The following is a 5,557-nucleotide window of genomic DNA, read 5'->3' on the forward strand; positions in this document are numbered from 1 at the left end:
GATTGATATATAGATAGCTGAAACATCAATTAATCACTTACTATTTGCCTGACACTATGCTAAGTGCTGGTAGACAAATAAAGTGATCCCTGTTCCTATTCTTAAAGAGCTTAAGTTCTAAGGATAATCCATAAAGGGAAGCTGGAAGATAAAGATGATATTACTGTAGTGGCAAGGAATGAAATGGGCTTAAGGTATGGTGGCCTGAGTCCAGGCAAGATAAAAGCAAAAGCTCACCTATAGAGTAAAGTGGAACCCAAGTTAGCAGTGGGAAGGGATGTAGAGCTGATGGACTGAGGAGAGAAAGTATAGAATAGAAAAGACCTAACCCCCTCGATAACAGATGAGGAAACAAGCCTTGAGACAATGACCCAATCAAATTCACATGTATAGAGCTGGGATTTGAACCTCTGACCTTAAAGCTAGAACACTTTTCACTGTCTTCTAGTTTGAAATATTTGAAAGAGACAGTCAATATGGTTTTCTTTAGGAATTTAAGAAAAGATTGGGTGATCACTTATGTTTGAAGGAAGTTGTTATATCTTTTTTTCATTTAAAGATTGGGCTAGTTCTGAGTTTCTATCTAATAAAGTGATAAAAACAGATGTTTGGAATCAAAGGTCCTGGATTCAAATCCGGTCTATAGTACTATGCAGATGACATTTTGTAAATTAATCTTTCTGAGCCTCAGTATCTTTATTCATAAAATGGGGGTGTGGACTAGGGAAACTCTAGGTTCTACTTCTCAGTTCCAGATCTACAACTTGGTGGTTCTGTGGGACAGAGCAGAAATGCAACAGGACTTTCTTTTCTTTCTTTCTTCTTCTTTCTTTCTTTCTTTCTTTCTTTTTTTTTTTTTTTTTTTTTTTTTGGCAAGGTAATTGGGATTAAGTGACTTGCCCAGCTGGTAAGTATTAAGTATTTGATGTTAGATTTGACCTCGTCTTCCTGACTCCAGAGCCAGTGCTCTATCCACTACCTAATTTAACTTTCACAGGACTTTCCATGGAAAGGAGAGCTGTGGTGCATTCAGAGTGGAATTCAGAAGCAGTGTGCCAGAATACAACATGTGATGTAGGTTTTGTTTTGTTTTTTCATTTGCCTATCTGGGCAGAAAAAAATATGGTTAGTGGGAAGGATATTTCTCTTCTTTTCTATGACATCCTCATGTAAAATTGTGAAGTTGGCCACAGTTATTTTAAATCACATTTTCCCCTCCTATTTCTGAAAATTCTGATTCTCTCCATGATTTCCCTTTTTGTGTCCTCCTAGTCTCTTTATTCCCAACCTTTTCTGTGAAATCTGCTATCAGTCCTTTTTATCTCCCTATGAATCCACTGAATGATCCATCTTTAATAGATATCATGGCAAATCTCTTTGTACGTGAGAGAGAATTCAGGAGGTAGGTTTGTAAAGGGATAAGTGATCATAGGACAAAAAAAAAAAAAAAAGATAAGGGATCTAAAGGTAGAGGATGGTGGAAAGTTGAACTGGTTTATAAGGAGGTAAAGATTATTAGAAGTTAGAAAAGGAAACCAAGGTTGATGGAATGAGAAAAAAGGGAGGGATAAAATGAATGGAGATTATAAGAAAACATAGGATTGAAGGGATAAAATACAGGGAGAGATAGGAGGGAAAAAAGGTCAGCATCAGGAAGAGGAATTTCAGGATTTGGTATTGCTTATAGATATAAAATACTTGAAGAAAACTATAATATTAAACAACTTAAAACTGTATTAAGTCTTTTTGGACAGCCTGTATTTGGAGACTTCAATTTACAGCTTGATATCTCCTCAAATATTCTTGCTTCATTAGCCTCCACAACTGCACCATCATACATTTCTTCCAGCTTAGCTATTCACAAGGACAGTCAAATCCTTGGTGTTACCATTATCTTCAAATGTTTCACATTCATGATAAATCTCAAACTTTGAAATGTCTCTATCTGAGAAAGCCTTTTTCCCTTCTATCTCTATTTTTTTTGCCTCCTAAATCTATTTCCCTATAATTCCCAATTGTTCTACTCTTCCATGTTTTTCCATTCTGTCAACCCCATTTTAACTTATTAAAGCTTAAATTTGGACTAAGATTTTTGGGGCCCTATATAAGTACCTGGATGAGAGAAGAAAAGAAAACTGTATAGAGCATGCTGAATTCCTGGATAAATAAAAGAGAATTATTTAAGGGAGAGAGGTGATAATTAAAAATAGTCACCAAGATCTGGCTGAGGTGTTACAGCTGTGTGGAGTGAATCTCCACAGGAGAGAAATTGCTAAGTGATTGTACTGGAAGGACAGTGAGGTCCAAGGCTCTTCCCCACTTCTTTTACTGTTCTATTGTGTATAGGGACAGAAGGAAAGTTAAGTCTATATTAGAGAGGAAGTCAAAGTCTTGTGCGTCAAGCAAGTTTCCTTGATATAAGGAAATAGAAGGTGAAAAGAACAAGTTTAATATGAAGAGAAAGTGGTCAGTAATAGAATGGGGGCTCCATAGAACATGATAGTAAAGTAGGGAAACAGTGAATATGGACAAAGAAGGGTGGAAATAAAATGGTTAGAGGAAATGGGGGATGTGACCAGGGGAAAAAAGATAGACTGCAATTGAATTATTGGGATTCTAAACAGAATTGGAATCCTACACAGTATGATAACCCTAACACAGTAACCATGATGATTAATTTGATCCTTCAACCCTGAAGCATTACAGGCTTTGAAGATAGTGAGAAAAAATATCTACAACGGAGAGAATATTTCATTCATGGAACTACCAGGAGGCCATTATCACTGGCTTGAAGAGTACATATTGGGAAGTAAGGTGTAAGAAGACTGGAAAGGTAGGAAAAAATATTTTGAATTCTAAAGAATGGGTAATAAATGAGATATTAAGCAGTCACTTGAGGTTTTTGAATAGAGAGGTGAAATGGTAAGATCTAAGACCTTTCTAACAAGTAGCATAGCTAGGATTTCCCTCTAAGCCCTATATCTCTGAAGTCAGTCCTTTTTCCTACTGCCCATGCAACCTCCAAGGACTCTACAAGGAATACTCATTAGGATTACACCAAACTCATTTGGAGAGCATACAAGTTCCTCTTTTATATCTCACTTGATGTTAATAATTAGAGGGCTGTGGAATAAGGTTATCTCCATTCTTATAAATTTCAAGGAATCTTGTATGATTTTATTAAATGCATGGAAGCCTCCTTATTGAAAAAAAAAACCTTTTTAAACAGCATTTTACTCTAACATATAAGTGCTTTTTTATAGTCAACAAACTGCAAGCATAGTGGGATCTTGTATTTTCTGTTTCTTTCAATCTATTCTCCTATTTTTCACCAAAGGATATCTTTTGGTATGTTATATTGATTATTCTCATTACAATTTTGTAAAGAGGCAAAAGCTGATAAATAAGTCAAGAGTGAATGCTATTCTTCTGATCCCCCCATTTCATTAGTAATAATTTTGGTGATTTCCCTCTATCACTTGAAATATTTAGGATTTCCAATCTACTCTTTTCAGATATCTTGGGATCTAAACCCTCAATATTTTCAGAATTCTGTTACTTCTAGGATGAAAAGGCATCTTCCCACCTGGGTTCCTGCTGCTAAGTATTGTCTGCTCTCTTTTTCCTGGCAGTCCTCATGCTCAGTTCTTTCTGAAGCTCTGTTTCTTGCAGGCCACAATACAGCATGGACTATTTGGGGAGGGTGCCAATAAGGCTTAACTTGGATTTAGAAATTTAATCTCTATGTGAAAGAGAGAAGACGAGGTGAAGTGGGAGAGGAGGAGAAAAGTGTTCAGGGAGGGGCTTTTTGACCTGGAAATACATGGAGAGAGACCCCTCAAACTACTGACTTTGCCAGCATGTTAGTGTTGATAGGTTAGAAAGAGGAAGGGTGGATTTGGTCTGGTTTAGGGCAATTAGGGAAAAACTCTTCAAGGGCAGGAGTTGGAAGTCCAGTAGGAGGCAAAAAACATAGCATATAAGAAACATGGTCAGTGATTTGCCCAATGTCACCTAGTAAGGTAGGGCCAGGGATTTGAACTGAGGGCTCATGATTTCCAGTCTGGTGTTTTTTCTGTCTCACCAGGTTTCTCCAAAACTGGGCATTCAGTGCCTGTTGTTGAGTGATTGCTATCCTGTGCCTCGGGGAGGATGACAAAGAAGGGACAGAAGGAGCCTCTGTCCTTGCATGATGGGCTGGAAACTGAGCTGCTAAGAGGATCCAGGTGGCTAGAACTTTGGTCAAGCTGCTCTGCCCTCATCTCCCCTTAATTGCAGACACCTGCCTCATTTCTACCAGCTAAAAGAGAAGGTTTTTTTCCAAACACCTGAGCCCTCTGAGCTGAGTTTGAGAGTGTAGCCGAGACATAGAAAAGGGAAAGGACAAGACTAGAGCTTTCATTTTCACTTTTATGTGGTCATTTGAGATTATTCCTCCATCAGTTTATAGCAAAACCTCATTTGTTTTTGTTTATGAAGAACACCTTTACAGAATATGAGATCATATGCATCAAAGCTAGAAAAGAAATTGGACCAGAATATTGGAACTGGAAGGGATTTTATATCACAAAATGGTAAAGCTAGAAGAGACTTTAGCTCTACTAAATGTTAGAACATACAACACAGAATGTTAGAACAGGGAAGAGCTTTTGATCTTAGACTATTAATCTTGGACAATTTAGAATACAGAATATTACAGTTGGAAACTATCTTCAGACACAGAATACTAGAATACAGAGTGAAAGATTAGGGAGATATGAGATCATAGCATTGTAGAACTGAGAGAGAACTTATAACATATAATTCAGAATGATCCATCTAGAAAAGACTTTAAAATCCAGGGGAAACTAACATTTTTAGTATCAGGGGACCTCTTTGGAAGTCTTGTGAAACCTTTGCATGCTTTCTTAGAATAATTTTTAAAATCATAATAGAAAGGAAATAATAGAAAGAAATAAAAGAAATAGTAGAAAGAAATGCTAACATTCCAGGTAGAGGCTGGTTAAAATAAGAATGTAATCCTTCCCACCACAAAAATCCCCAAAAGGAAACAAAAAAAATTCATATATCTTGTGAAATCCATGAATGAAATCTGTATGAGTCCAAGGATTAGAAATTAATCACCCCTGATCTATTCCTTTTCATTTTATATATGTGGAGTCTGAAACTCAGATAGATTAAAATGGCTTTCCCAGAATCATACAGGGACTAACTAATTGTATATTTGATTCCTTGTCCTCTGACATGGAAGTCAGTGTTGAAATAAAAAAAACTTATAAGACTAATTAAAAGATTTATCCAAAAGCATATAGTGAATTAATGCCAGAATTGGGATCAGAAGTCATGTTTCTTGACTCCTATTTCTTTCTATCTTACCATGCTGTCATTCTCTGAATTGCTCACTTCTTTGAGAATTGTTATGGCTAATTAAACTAGACCTTTAATAAAGCCTCTGCCAAGCACTGAAGGAAAGTCCAGTGGTCTTTGGTTACCAGTTAAGGGATCTAAAGAGGTTGGTGGGAAGTCTTTGGGAGTTTTTGTCCTTCATTCCCAAAGA

The 5,557-nt window shown here is 36.7% G+C and overlaps 1 long non-coding RNA gene across 1 annotated transcript; it reads left to right on the top strand.

Annotated features, from left to right (window-relative positions):
- The first annotated feature begins 972 nt into the window (after positions 1 to 972).
- On the top strand, positions 973 to 5,203 carry LOC141552668 (uncharacterized). Its single transcript, XR_012485236.1, has 3 exons — positions 973 to 1,074; positions 2,699 to 2,833; positions 4,088 to 5,203. It is a non-coding gene; the product is annotated as an uncharacterized LOC141552668 (long non-coding RNA).
- Positions 5,204 to 5,557: the final 354 nt, after the last annotated feature.

The sequence above is a fragment of the Sminthopsis crassicaudata genome, chromosome 1 (assembly GCF_048593235.1).
Source record: "Sminthopsis crassicaudata isolate SCR6 chromosome 1, ASM4859323v1, whole genome shotgun sequence".
Lineage (NCBI taxonomy): Eukaryota > Metazoa > Chordata > Mammalia > Dasyuromorphia > Dasyuridae > Sminthopsis > Sminthopsis crassicaudata.